Genomic DNA, 15,860 nt, shown 5'->3' with positions numbered 1-15,860 from the left:
CACTAATTTCCATTCTGTATTTTCTTAACCTGTTCTGAGGAGAAGGCCAAAGTTGTGTCTCAGAATTGTTTCTGATGTCGGAGCAGTGACTGTATAGAAGACCAATTGGCCCTTCTGCATGGAGCGTACTGTTTTTGTGGCCTGCACTCCATACATTTTTGTAGTACTAATTTATATTAGAACACTAATGTTGAGAGCTTACATTAGACAATGAAGTGACTGATACCCTAGTGAGTGGCACAGGTTACTTGCCCCAACATTCATTGTAGTCCTGTTACTCATAAAACGTTCTGGTTTTATGGCCCAAGCCAGTGCATGCAAGTTTCTAAATTTAAGTAGACTTTTTGTATTCGGGTAAGTGTACACTACTCCGCTAGAGCCCAAATGCCAGGTAATGTCGCCTTGAGAGAAGGGGTGGGGGGATTCTTCAATGTATGTATGCCGTGTGGAGCTTAAAGTAAGCCTTTGAAGATGGATGTTAAGCAAAGGTTTAGGACCAGTATCTGAATTTCAATTCATGAATTCCCAAACGCTAAAGACAATTGATTTACGCGATAAAATGGGCATCCCTAATGAGGACATGCCATGTTGACTGCACCTGCCTTACATTTTAACTCTGTCCTAAAGGCTGCTTTAGTTGCAAATCCATTCTTCATGAGAGGATTTTAGTCTGCCCTCTTCAGCTATTTGTTAGTTCACCAATTGGCTGTATTGCAAAGACCCTTTTCCTGATCACAAAACGCATAGCCAGAAAGTGCCCTGTAGTGTGGACTTTTTTTTTTCCTTCTCTCCAGCGTAGCAATGGTGAGATGGACTATATTGGCCAGGATTAAAGATTACTATAACAACTCCTTAGACTCCCAAGTGGAAAGTCCTGGTGTAAGCCCAATGTAGTTGTTGGCACCATTTGGGTGCTTGATCTTTGAGGATTTGTAGCATAACTATTGATGCCATGCATTGCGTCAAGGACTGCCCTCGTATGGTAGTTTGCAACTCTTTTGCTCTGATTTGCCCAGTATGGGCGATATGGTATTGTGTATAAGGTGTCCATGTGACTGGTGGTGTCACCATGTCTTTAGTACTCTTAACCATCAATTTGCTCACAGAATGGCACATAATCATAGGTGTACACACCTCCCCATTCAAGCAGACTTGTACATACACCCCTGGAATGGCTTGCTCACCTAACAATTGCAGTCCCGATTGTGTTGGTGCACTTCTGTTACCCAGCTCTTTGGATTGTGCAGCCTAGCTGGGTTGCAGGATTTTTGAATGGCACTTTGCGCTTGATGAGCACAGGTAGCCAAGCCATGGGCAGAAGGCGGCAGGGGAGTCTGGCAAGAGCCACAGAGGACTGGCTGTGGCAGCATTCTTTTGGGCCCAGCACATGGAAAGCTGTATTTTCCCTTCAACTTCACGTTCCTCTTTTGGGAAGCTCTGAAAGTGCAGTACACAAACCAAGAATAGGATTGAGGAGCCAAGTGCAGAGCTAAGGCAGCTGTTATAAATTAGGAAGTGGAGGTGAATGCATCAACTAATGCACCACCAGACAGTTGGTGGTTTATTGAATAGCTGGTGGAAGGACATACTTGCTCCAGTTACAGCGTTGGCACCTGTGTCTCTTGTACGCTAGAACAAGGGAGTTGAGTAAGAGGTGCTAGCCATCTTACAAAGAAGATGGCTTGTAATGTCAATATACAAGACCATTTAGGTAGGAAGTTTGGTGCCTTGTCCAAGGCATGACAAACCTGATTCCACTCACCTGGAAGTGTTTTGAAAGATATATTTGAATAAATATTGGTTTTGTTTTGAGATCCGAAATATGCCATCCTAGAGTGTTGAAAGTACAAATGGCATATTATATTTATAATGCAGTCTCGCAGTAGTGGTGGTATTTGGGCACTAACCTTGTTGGTCTTAAAGCTCTGAGGACCAAGGTATTCTACCTTCATACCTCGACTTCCTGGTGCGCCCAGATTTATAGACCCTAGGGTTATCCTTTGGACAGAAGTCCTCGTTTAGACCCGTTGTAGCTTGATTGAATATTTTCCAATGAGACACTGGCTGCACAGGTTTTAACTACATTTCACAGAGGTTACATCTAAGTTTGGAAGGAAAAAATCTCCACCATGAGCGGAAATTTGCCTCTGGTGTAAGCTGTTTTTTCAGTTTACCCAAACATTCTGACTAAATTACATGATATTTCGCAGGATTACAACACATGAATGCAAAATCAAGACTGCGTTTAAAGTTAAGCCATATAAACAAAGCCTCAGGTTGAGGCACCACTGATTCCAGAAGGTGGCACACAATGGCTTAAACTTCACACAAAGATTCCAAACAGTGTTTTAAATCTTATGCTGCAGCACGAATGTGTAATCCCCCTCTGTTGATGGGGGTTTCCTTCCTACATTCCTTTAAAAAGTCAGAATAAGCCTTACACAATATTTTGGGCAATAGTACCATGAGCTGAAATGTGGCATGGATAGACCAGTCTTGCGGCATGCTCTACAATTTAAGAAACCATGGACCAGAGTGACAATCCAACTTATGACACAATGAGTAATGTTTATGCAGATCAAAGCATCAGTTCAGAAACCCATGCTACTGTTGGCTTAGGCTTCTAAGACCACACGCAATGTTCTTTTGTTTGATCACACTTGTCCTGACATTTCCCAATTGAACTTAAGGTAGGAATTATGACTTTACTACTGTAGTGGATTTCAGCGTTAGCCTGTTAAGCAGTTCCATTTTTGAAGCATTTCCAAAGTACAATATCTTAAGGTGCTGAAGGGTATCAGCGGTATGGGCTATCTTGTGCACAAACCCCTCAGTATCCTCACCTAATTAGCACCATAGCTATTTAACTGTGCTCCGAAGGGGAAGGGTGGCTACTTCACACCCTTGAGAAATGTTCGAGACAGAGCCCTTAACTTGAATCAAATAATGGAATCCTCGCAACACAACATTCAAACAGTTAAGTACAAAAGTTCTTGTGTTCTTTGTTCCTTTATCGTATGCAATCCTGTAGACAACGTGCGTTTCGGCATTGCTTGTTATACCAAATGGACCTAATCCGGTCTGAGTCACAATGTCCTAGTCATAAAGAAATAATCGTAGGCAGTCCCGCAAACCATGATCTCCATACTTCAAAAATTATGTTGACATATATCCTCCATCAGTAATTTGGAATCCGTTAAATGTTATATGAACCGTAGTCCATATTTTCCATGTTGTGGGAGAGTGCTCCTCTGGTCTTATCGGACGTTGGAATGTTGTGTTGCTTGAAGGTTCCGATATACAATATTTTAATCTTGGTCTCGTCACATGAAGGGCACATGTCGGTTGACGTTGATTCTTAATCTCATGTGGGACCAGTGTCACTGATATTCCTTAAGTGTGACAGATTAAATATAGAAATTAGGGGTAAAGCTTTTTCTAGAGAAACATCAGGAGCCGTTTTATGCAGAAAAAACACTGCTGTTGGTTTGATGTATTGAAGTTGGTCAAGGCAATATAACCTCAAAAGTCACTCTTGTCTATGTGACTGGAAGACTTTTTGGTCTTCAGGTATGATCTGTATTGTGGATACCTTAAAAGAGAATGGTATGTGCAAATGGAGGCACGTTCTCATTCAACTATTAGTAACAGAACACCTGCCAGGAAACAATGACGTGGACTGATTCAACCAGTTCTTTTGTATAAAGAATTCAGAAATATAAACATAACAAACAAATGAGCACCAGTGTCAATTTTTTCGGCATCAAAATAACTTCTGTAGTCCTATATGATATCTAGACAAATGTTAAACAATAGTGCAGTGTCCCAAAAATGAATATTCAGTTTACATATTACACCAGGACATCCAAGGCTGTCGCACAGTATATAGCAAAAAGGATACTTCTAAAATTGTCAGGTCTCCATGGAACATAATCAAAATACAACCAAAGACGTGTCAGTTTCGACCCGTTATTGCAAAATCCAGATCTCATAAGGACATTGGAAGATGGAAAGGGCATTGATCAGGCCAACTATACTACTTTGAGGCAAACATGTTTTCACTGTTTCTCCTCGGCGTGGATGGCGCTGTGCTAATCCTGTATGTTCTGGTAGGAAAACAGACATTTGAGGCGAGCATACAGTAGAGTAGACTTGTAGAGTGCTCCATTTATGGTTTAAATCTTTTATTGATTTTCATAGAGAAAAAAAAAGAACGGGACCCCCCCCCTGCTCCTTAAAACAGTGCAATATAGACATCTCATGTCAGTAATGATAGCATTACTGATTAAAATGCAGGGAGCGGGCCCACAGCAGAAAGAGTAGAGGAACTATAAAACAAAGTGCCCGCCCCCTCCACAAAAAAGGGTAGGGGGGGAAAAAAACAGGGGAAGGGCAGGTGCTGAGTTCACGAAAGATCATTGTGGCTGTGTGGGATTATGCTTTGGTGGGATCTGTGTATCTGCTAGGGGGGGTGTTAAGATATCGAGGACATGTCCATTCCCGAAACTCCGTTAACAGCAAGGTTAGGCAGGGAAGCCATAGTTCTGGGAATTTATTCCCCTTGCCCACCAGTGTGATGGACAGTTTCTCCATACTCAGTACCATCCAAATTGTCTGTAGCTAACCCGAATTTGGGGAGAACGCCAATGTGCTAGTATGTTCTGGGTGGCTGCTCCTAGGGCAATAGCGATTAGTCGGCCTCTGAGATTTCAAGGGATATGTTAGGGGGTTAGGTAGGCATAGTAGGAAATATGCTGGGAAGCGCGGGAGATGTGTATCAAGATGGGAGTCTATTTAATTGAGGATTGGTGTCTAGTATGGTTGAAGGTGTCTACAACTCCACAAGAGGTGCTCCAGAGTTCCTACCTCCCCACAATCTGTCCAACACAGAGCACTAAGATTGGAATCAGTGGTGCAAGCACTCCGGTGTGTAGTACTAATAGGTGGTGACCTTGGTCCGTCTCAGTGAAACCTGTGTGGTATGCCGAATGTCGGGCTTTGTAATGTCATCCCATTCTTTGCAAGATAAAGTCCTACCCAGCTTCCGTTCCCAATGTTCTCGGCCAGCATTATATGTGAAGATGGTGGCTGTTAAGTGCTTGTACAGGTCCGAGATGAGTTCTTTTTTGTCAGGATCGAGTAATCTGCCATTTTTCGTATGGGGTTAATAGACGAGTGCCGGGTTTAACTTGCGGCTGAAGTGCCCAGTGCCTGAGTTGTAGGTAGGGTAGACAGTCCGTTTCCGGTATGCCATAATCTAATCTGAGCTGTGGGAATGGGATGACTCCCAAGTCAAACTGATGCCCCAGGGAGTGGCATGGGGTGGCACGCCAGCCTGTGAAAGCATTAGGGTCCACTCCCGGCTGGAAGTCGGGGTTATTAAACAGTGGCGTCAGGGGGAAGGAAACTGTCAGCTCGTAAGGGACGGCAGTGCGGACCCAAGCCTCCATAATGGTGCTTGTGATGCAAGACGTGTAGAAGTTGGGTGGCCTGTGCTGCTTCCTAAGGAAGGGAACACCCTTTAGGGGCATGGCGGTGACTGCTTGGTCCAGTGTTTCCAAGATTCCAGGCGGCTCCAGTCTACCAAGTAGCGAAGCTGCACAGCATAGAAGTAAAGCTGGAGATCTGGTACTCCAATCACTCCTCGCTCGGAAAGTAGGTCCGCAATCGTGTGCTTGAACCTTGGTTTGCGGCCCTGCCATATGAATTGTGCTTGATCGGACTGAGTTTGCTGGGTCCGGCAGGGGGGGTGCAGAGGGAGAGTCTGAAATAGGTAGAGGATTTGGGGGGAGTTGTCATTTTGGCGACTGCTATTCTACCCAGCCAGGAAAGGGGATAGTGTTTCCATTTGCCCAGTTCTCCTCAGTTAGGAGTATGGAGCCTATCATAGTTAGCAGTAATAGTATGGTTAAAGAAAAGGGGCGACCCTGTGTCCCTCAGAACCTGGGTAATAGTGGTTAAATACAAAGGTGGTTCTGTTGGGTAAAGACAATCACTTTGACAAAAGCTTCAAATGCTCAAACGTGTAAACAACCTCTCAAACAAAACACAATGAGAAATTTCATAAAGACAGTGATTTTAAACTATATTCAGAATTCATTCGTTACATCTGAATTAATTCATTCAATGATGCCATTAGATTCCAAAAATAATAAGACTGTCAAGCACAAGTGTATATTACGTGACAGTTGGTGAATAAAGTGATCAGTGTATGAAGTAATGTACAGTGAAATACAGTAACACATATACAAATTATATACAGGGATTAAGTTGGCCAGAGTCTTGTTTAATCTCTGAGGAGTCATAGGGTTCATATAAATGCTCATGGAGTTTCTGGACCACAGGTAAGCGTCGACGTTTCGACTCTGGTGCGCCCCAGTTGGTGGTCACGGCAGGTCTTTATCAAGACAAGGGGGACAGAATGTAAATCCTGGGGTGACAGCACGTCAATCCAATTGCGGACGGATCGCAGCACCCAGTTTTGACTGAGACGATTGCTTCACTGTATAAGGAATTGACCGTTTGGCAACCCATCCGGCTGAGACTACTCCTCCTGTTTTACATACTGTTATAGTATATGCAGCACTGTAAGCTGGAAATTGTCATACACGCATGTATATAAATATACACATGCATGTGTGGTTAAACATTCTAAAAAAGTATATTTACCTCAAACTTGGATTATAAGCAGCATTGAACATATACACAAATGCAGGGATTAAAAAGAATACTTATCTAAGCTGTAATGTAAAGGTATCATGAATTTAAACATTCATGGTAATCACAATTGCGTAATTGCCATAAATATGAATACCTCAAACGGAAGCCGGGATCTGGAAGTAGTGTACTTTGGTACTCTGAGCTTTAAGACCAACCATGTTAGTTACCAATGCCACCACTAAGAGTAATTTATAAATAACCCATTTGTACTTTCATCCACACCCTAGGATGGCATAGTTCTGATCTCAAAACAAAACCAATATTTCTTAAAATAACTTTCAACAAAACACTTCCAGGTGAGAGAATCAGGTTTGTCATGCCTTGGACAAGGCACCATCCTCCCTACCTCAATGGTCTTGTGTATATTGGATGATAGCCATCTTCACTGCAAGTTCACTAGGACCTCTTAACACTGTCACCTCCCTTGTTCTAGCATACAAGAAAACCAGGGGGTCAAGGCTGTAACTGGTGGCGTAACACAGGCCCCTGCAGTGCGGGGGGCCTCCAAGCTCCGGAGTCCCACCCTCAGCACAATACTGTGACCAGAGAGCTTTTGATTGAGCACGGAGGGGCCCCCTCCATGTACCTTGCAGGTAGCCCCTCTCAGGTTTCGTTACCCCAGTGGCTGTAACTGAAGCAAGTGTGTTCTTCCACCAGCTATTAGTAAACCACCAAGTGTCTGGTGTTGCATTAATTGATGCACTTGCCTCATTTATAACACTTAATCACAAATGTAATTACTCATGATGTAACAACTAACATTCACTTCCATATCCATTTTAAAAATTATATGGCCCATTGGAACCTATACAAGTGGAATTTTGTGTAACCGCTCCAGTTAATGGTAGAAAAGGGTATGAAAGCAATAACGGATCCTGGAAAGCTATACATTTAAAAAACGTAGACTAAATTCAGCAAGGGGTCATTTGTGTAGATCCTTCAAGGTTTTTTGTTTTTTAAAGAAACTAACAGTTTAAAATAGGAAAAAAAATAAAAATTTGTTGTAATGAACAGCCATTTGTGCTATTTTCACCTGTAACTTCGAAGTATGACAGATCTTTATATGCTTTTTAAAGCAATATACAGTTGGATCCTTCTGGTTATGGGATATAGAGGACTTGTAGGTTTACCAGGAACCTGGCGAACCCAGAGCCAATAACTTAGCAGTGTCTTGCAATGTTTTTTTTTTTTTGGTGTACTGGGTATATAGCAATGCATTTGGGGAAAAATATACAGTGAAAAATCAGTATGATAGACACCTATGTATTTTTGAAATGGGAACAAAATACAGAGTTTAGAAACAGTAGCTATTTGCAGATCTCCGAAATTGTGGGTACCCTTACTAGCATGTGAATTATAGAAAATTTTTCAAAGTGACTTCTTTGTTACACATGGTCTACGTTTGGAAGGCAGACATGCATCAAATGTCCATAGGTAATAATTGTTGCTCTACAATTCTGTATCGTAAGTCTCCTGATAAAAATGGTACCTCACTTGTGTGGGTAGGTCTAGTGCCCATGAAGGGAAACTGCCCAGAACGCAACATTGTCACACCACATTTTTACAGTGAAAACTGACCCTTTTTTTGCAAAGTACCTAGCTGTAGTTTTTTTAACCCTAGCTCTGCTGGCAGAAAGCCCACTCGGCACTTACTGTTTCCCCAAAATGTGCCTACCTGTGGATTTTAGTCCTTGCGCAGCCGGCACATAGCAAACCTATACAATTTAGAAAAACTAGACACCAAGGGGACTTTGGGAAATGCTGGGTGGGTGGAAGTTTCTGGATCTGCACAGATTCCAGAACTTTCCATCACAGAAATATGAGGAAAATGTGTTTTCTCTCTCAAATTTTGAGGTTTGCAAGGGATTATGGGTAATAGAACCTAGTGTGAGCGACACAAGTCACCACATCCTCGATTACCCTGGGTGTCTAGTTTTCAAAAATGTATAGGTTTACTTGGGTGCCGGCTGCGCTAGGACCCAAAATCCACAGGTAGGCACATTTTGAAAAAAGTCAGTGCCGAGTGGGCTTTCTGCTGCCCTAGGGAGGGGAGGAATCAGGGCTATTGCCCTGATATGTCCCCCAATAGGCAGAAAGACTGACTATTTGTTTTTTGGGGGGGCATTGCATGCTTTTTATACATAGGGGCTGCATTCTGGGCAGCCCCTATGTATAAAAAGAAAATAATTCCTGGGGCCTAGTGGGTTTTCTGCCCCCCGTGGGGGGGGGGGGGGGGGGGGAAGGCGCAGAACAGGGGGTTCTGCCTGCTGTGGAGGCCAGAAAGACTGGCATTTGTTGTGGGGGTGGGGACATTGGCATGTCTATTGTTGGCAGCTCCCACCCCTAAGTATTGAAAAATAAATTTCTGGTGCCTAGTGGGCTTTCTGCCCAGAACAGGAAGCTCTGAGTTTGGTGGGCAGAGGATCTTTGAAGTGTTTATAGGGTTTAATTGATATTGTTTTGAGTATCTGTTTTGTCAGGAAGTTTGAAGTTAGACCATGCAGCATTGTTTTTTATTGTAAAATCTGAGAGGGGACAACATCTTCCGAGGCACAAGGATGAGACCTGGTATAGAAGATGTTGAGTGGCAAGTTGTACATCTGATCCAATTCCGTCTTTTTCAATGAAATGAGCAAAGAAACCATCACCACTAGGGGAATATCACATTATCTTTTAGATGGAGGTTAGATCTACCACTAGCTTCAGACCAGGAAGTCCTGCAGGACCGATTGGTTGAGTGCCTGTCCTTCCTGACCCTGTTATCCAAGTAGTAGTGCTTTGTGAACATAGGGGTTGACACCCACGTAGCAGCTTGGCATATGACCAGAACTGGCACACCATGCGCCAATGGAGTGGTAGCCACCTTTGCTCTGGTCTAGTGAGCACCCAAGCCTTTCAGCGGGCTGCATTTTGGCTGGCCCAGAACAGATTTTATTGCATAAAACAATTCATCGGGAGAAGGTTCACTTTTGCACTTTTTTTTTGCTCCATAAAAGCCTACGAAAAGTTGGTCATCCTGTCGGTACTCCTTGGTCTGGTCAAAACTCGGGCTCTCTTAGGGTCCAGATGAGGGAGACATTCTTTCTCCTTGGAGGTGTGAAGCAGTGCATAGAAAGTCAGCAAGGTAATAGGTGCCCTATATTTAAGGGCATTCCTTTCTTTGGAAGGAATGCTACTTTTGTCCAAAGGACAAGCTTGTCTGGAGAGAATGAGGTGTATGGCTGTATCACATACAACACCTGATATTTGCTGACTCACCTCACAGGTGTTATGGTGGTGAGGAAAGCGGTCATGATTGTGAAGGGATGCTCCTTCCAGCAGCACAGGAGGTGAGAGCCAGCACCAGTAGCTCCATCAATCAGGCTCCCTCACTCCTCCTGCAACGCTCCTATGTCACTCTGTGCCTCGAGGTGCATATAATCAGCGGTGGCCCCCCACAGCCAGGACGCTCCTTCCAGCAGCATGGGGGTGAGAGCCAGCACCAGCAGGTCCGATGGACTCCATTGACCAGGCTCCCTCGCTCCTACGTCACTCTGCACCCGGAGGCGCATATGATCAGCGATGAGCCCCCGCAGCGCGAGACGCTCCTTCTAGCAGCACAGTGGTTGAGAGCCAGTACCAGCGGGGACAACTGACTCCATTGCTCCTCCTGCAACGCTCCTACGTCACTCTGCGCCCAGAGGCGCATATAATCAGCAGTGAGTCCTTGCCACGCGTGATGATGGTGGGCCATGCCCTGGTAAAGCCTGGGCCAAGGGCGGGCCTGTCCTTGCCCATCATTGCCAGGAAGAGGTAGGGCAAGGTCAACCCCCATCCCTCCCCCCTTGGTTCTGCGGTATCCCTGCTGTACTCAATGGACTCCTCACTTGCCAAGACATAAACTGTGAGTGCTGGACACTGTCCCTTAAACCCCTTCCCTCCCCCTGAGATAGCATCTGGTGTGCCTGCTTTGTTTTTAATCCGCAAGTGCTTACTGCAAGATTTTGTAACTGATTTTAAAGTTAATTGTACTGAATTTTAACATTCACCTCTATTTCATTGTTAACGAAATAGGGAAAAGTAAGACCACTGCTAGTGAGGGAGTTCGGAAATCAGTTGAGCCTCCCTTGAAAGCCAACAAAACCAAAGTAGCTCATAGATCAGAAGCTAACAACTGTGTCCTAGATCACATTGATGATCTATTTGTAGAATGCCAATGTATTCTAGCTCCGGATTCTAACTTAGCCACCTCAGGCAATTCGCACTCTCCAGTCAAGACCCCTCCTCCCCTCAGCCCAAACTCTACAACCGCCAAACAAATTCCCTCTATCTTTACTAAATCCGCTACAAGGAGTACAAAGAACAAGCCACTTAGTCACAGCAACCTGTAGCTGTGATAGATGTTGTAGAGGCAGGGAGCCCCACATTCCCCCTCAGTTGAGGAAGACAATAGCCCAATAGTTGTGGACACCAATAACACCATTAGTATCAATGTCCCCCTGGCCAACAGATTTTTACCATTATAAGATCTATCTGACAATCTCCTGGGAAGGGAGGCAGAAGCAGAGGTGGTATTCCCTCCGCCAAGTCTAGTTATTATTCATACGGAGCAACATCCAACTAAGGGAAGGATAGAGGACCATCTATCACAGCCCACATCAGTAGGGCTGGACACAATTGTGATTATCAGTGAGCTCAGGGCCGAAGTAATTTCACGGAAATGAATAATTCTCTTGCTTACAGACCAAGTTAAACTTCTCCTGGACAAAGATTCAACAAAAACGCATATCCCTGATCAGTCTTTGGGTTCTGCAATGAACCCTACCACACACAAGGGTAGTATTGCTTCTCTTAAGCCCACTAACAACATAGTCCCTCTAATGTCCATTCCGACACGCTGCCCTACAAATTTCACAGTTTTGAAGACCCAGGTACTAGTGGGTAGAAATGAAGCACTTGCAGTCGACAACGAACGTTACCCTAGTGACAGATGTGAGTTGGCCCATTGTCCCACCAAGAGCATCTTTATGATAAACGTTCCCAAAATTCAGCCACCTGTTAAACATGAAGATAACCACTCCTTAATCAAGAAATCAATCCATTGGATCCGAAAGGTTATGGAGTGTAGATCTTTTAAAAAAATCTTTTTATTTAATATAGCTCATAGTACCATAGCACGATAGACTGTGTTCAAGAAACAAATCAGACAATAGCGATGCGGTGAACAAAATTAGCACATCAGCACACAAGTGGAATATACCATTACATGATTACTCCCCCCCCCCCCCCGGATCCCCTGTATTTTCGCCATGGCCCCCAAATCTTTTTCCATGTCGTAATACAGCCCCTCCTCTTATATATTGTTTCCTCAGCTCTTTGGCACCAATCTAGGTCCCTCCTCCACTGTTCCCATTGCGGGGGCGTCTGAGATCCCCATCCTCTGGCGAGGTTTCTTTTAGCTACACCTGCAGCTAATGCCAGCTAAAGTTCAACATGTCGTGACCCATCTGTATCCCCCTTGACCATCAACAGCAGCCACTTTGGCTCCATCTGAATAGTCACCCACAACCATGGACATCGTGTCCGTAACCTTGGTCCAAAAAGGGATTATTTCGGGGCACTCCATAGTATATGGTAGAATGTGCCTTCCCCCGGCAACACCTTACGCAAAGGGCCAATGGATTCCTGCCCCACCTGTATAGATGTGTGTGAGGGTAGTATATACAATGAAGGATTTTCAATTGGACCAATCTAAACCTGGGACGGATCGCTATTTCCCACGGGCTCTGTATGGCATCTTGCCAGTCATCGTCTTCGAGAGTACCAATGTCTCGGGTCCATGCTGCCCGGAGCATCACCAAGGGATCTGGCATATTGTTTGAGCTTTCGGTAAATGGTGGATGTTGGCTTCTCTAGTATGGGGTCCAGTAGTAACCTATCTTCCAGAGGGGAATACTCCAGAATGGATGAATCCCTACCAATGTGGGACCGGATGGCGTGTGTAAGATGTATGTAGTGGTATTGCTGTCAGTTATTTAGGTCATACTCCTTCTTAAGGAAGGCAAAGGAGCGGGGGCAGATCCCTTCCAAAAGTCACCCAAGTAGTCTATGCCAATCAACCTCCAACCCCCAAAACCGGACAATCATGAAACAACCTGCAGCTTATCTCCAAGCTACAGGGGGGTATTACCAGTCAGTCTGTCTGTCTGTCTGTCCACCCCAGGAACTTATTTACCTCCCTCCAACACTGGAACACGACTCTAGTGTGTGCAGGCCAGTTCCTTCGAAGCCTCCGAGCGTATAGAAAGTGTTCGCTGTTCCCCCCTGGCATGACTAGTATGTCCACTCTAGGCTGGTTCGGAGCTATCGGCGTATACCCAGTCATTAACAACCTGAAGCTGTAAGGCCCAGTAATATAATCGCACATCAGGGAGCGCCAGGCCCCCGTCATATACCCCTCTAGTGAGTTTGTGGAGTGCTATTCTGGGGGTCCCACCATGCCACAGCAACGTCCGCACAGCCTGAGAGATATGCGTAAATACACCCTGAGGACAGGGTACGGTGTATTTTGTAGAAAATAAAGCAGTCTCGGCAGGGCGAGCATCTTAAATAATGCTGCGCGGCCCATGAGGGAAAGCGGTAATGAGCGCCAATGACTCACGTCAGCCCTGAGACGAGCCAACTGAGGTTCAAGGTTCCTGTTGAAGAATTCTGCAATATCCAGAGTGATATAGACCCCCAAGTACTTAAATCCGTCTAGGGTGGCTGGTCATCTAGTGGGGACCCATGGGGGGAGGCGGACAAAGGAAAAATAACCGACTTCTCCCAGTTAATAGTGTAGGTGCCGAATAACTCAAAGAGGTGTAATCCCTGCGCGATCGAGTGGTACGGGTGCACCATATACAGCACACTCATCAGCGTATAGGGAAATACGCTCCTCCCAGTCATCTGTCAGAGCCAGGCCCCCAAAAGACCCGTGTCTCCTGATCCAGTGAGCCAGCGGCTCCAGGGCCAGGGCACAAAGGAGGGGAGACAGGGGGTAACCCTGCCTGGTACCCCTCTTAAGGGGGAAACACCCTGGACATAGTACCATTCACCCTGACCCGAGCCACCGGCTGGTCGTAGAGGAGCCGCATCCATCCAGAGAAGAGCAGGCCAAAGCTGAACTTCTGGGGCACCATAAATAAATACGGCCATTCGATACTATTGAATGCCATGGAGGCATCCAACGACATCAGTGCCATCTGCGCGTCACCAACATCCTCCATCATGTACAGTACTCCGTAGAGACAACACAGGTTGTGGCGGGTGCTTCTATGTGGCAGACTGGTGTGGGCAAAAAGGATAATCCATCGCTCCTCCCAAACTGATTCCATCAAACTTCACTTGAGGGATGAGAACCTGTCACACAACCTAATAGCTCTTGAGGCAAGGACATGCCCACCCTCACCCACCAGTATACAGATGAAATACAATCCCACCGGTACACCTCTGCTCCAAGCCCGTAAAAGGCAAGGCACTTTGTTGGGTTCAGATTTTACTTGAGCTAATATTGATTGACTGGCACTGCTAGCTTCCTCAATTCACACGTCACCCCATCATATAGATCTAACTGTTCATCTATCCCCTAATGATAGGCTACCTGCAGACCCATCACTAGCTGCACCCCAGCCCTCTAGATCTGAGTCCCTTGTTTGTCCAAAGCCTGCGAAAGGCAGTCTCTGGGTAAACCCTAGCCAGCTAGCCATTTCCATAAGCCATCAGACGAGATGCACAATTGATGGATATCGCTGTGTTAGTCCTGGCTTAGGAGGTTTGACTTCCGAACTACGCATATTGTCCTGGAACGTGGCTGGGATAAGAACAAAGGTAGCATTCCCTCATTGGGTAATATACATTGAACACTTTGATATCTGTATTTTACAGGAAACTTGGGCCACTTCAATGTCACCTTCGAACCACTCGATTCCGAAGCCCTAACCAGCACTGACCGGATAGACGAGTTGTGTTCTGTCCCCTGCTTGACCTACCGCAAATCAAAAATTATTTTTTTAAAAAAGCAATCAGCTCTACAGCTGCAAGCTATAGCCCTTGAGTACTGGCTAAGGGCAGCGAATGGATGCACCAAATCTGACAAGATGGGGGCAAACACTTTCAACAGAACCGTGAACATGAGCCGCATTGACTAATATGGATAGATGTAAGACTATGGCCGGGTGTGCTGGACATGATACTTGAGACGACCACAGATAGTGACCACAACCCGCTTGAGTTTGCCATGTCAACACCCTGGACTAAATATAGCAGCCTTCCCGGCAGCAAACTCTCAACCAAGATGATTTGTCCCACATACAACATTAGGCGCCTGAAATGGGCACGTGTAGCAATGGACACCTCTAAGTGTGATGACATGAAGCAATTACTATTAGATAGTATTGGAAATCTGCATAACCTGCGTGAGCAACGGGAGGAGCTCCTGAAGATTTTTTTGAGCAGCTAGCCTCCTTTTTCATATTGCTAAGCCGGCCCCAACACAAGTTGCTGATTGCCCGCCCACAATCCTCCTGGTTCAACCAAGATTGTAAGAGATTACGAGCAGTCTTGGCGGCTGCAATTAGATCAAATAATGTTGCAGACATAAGAGTGGAAATGGACCTACAAGTCAGCCCAGACGAAAGCAAAAAGGGAATGAACAGAAAACTGATGGATACAAATCTATGATGTTTGCCAGAGGAAAGATCCACAACAACTCTGGTTGCTGGTCATGAGGGGAGATGCCGAAAGACCTAGGCCACTTACCAACAACATTTCCGTTGCTGCCTGGGTTGACCATATCTCTGCTGTATATACTGGATCAGCAGAGCCGGACATTGAAGGTCCCACATATGAATATACCGGCACTCGCTCCAGTGAGTTTCCATTGCTGAAATCAACCAAAGTATAAATTCTACAGTTAGGAACAAAGCCTCGGGTCCTTACGGCGTACCTGGAGACGTCTTCCTCAACGATATCGCCAACTGGACCAACTGCATCTGGGCACTCAGAAACGGAATCGCTGCCGGGGCACCAATACCCCTGTCATGGAAGGGAGCAGAAGTAATCCTGGTCTTCAAAAAGGGTGACCGCTCACTGCCCACCAACTACAGGCTGATTAGCTTAAT

Source organism: Lissotriton helveticus, chromosome 8 (genome assembly GCF_964261635.1).
Source record: "Lissotriton helveticus chromosome 8, aLisHel1.1, whole genome shotgun sequence".
NCBI classification, from domain to species: Eukaryota; Metazoa; Chordata; class Amphibia; order Caudata; family Salamandridae; genus Lissotriton; species Lissotriton helveticus.
The sequence above is the reverse complement of the archived record's forward strand: the minus strand, read 5'-3'. Positions refer to the sequence as shown.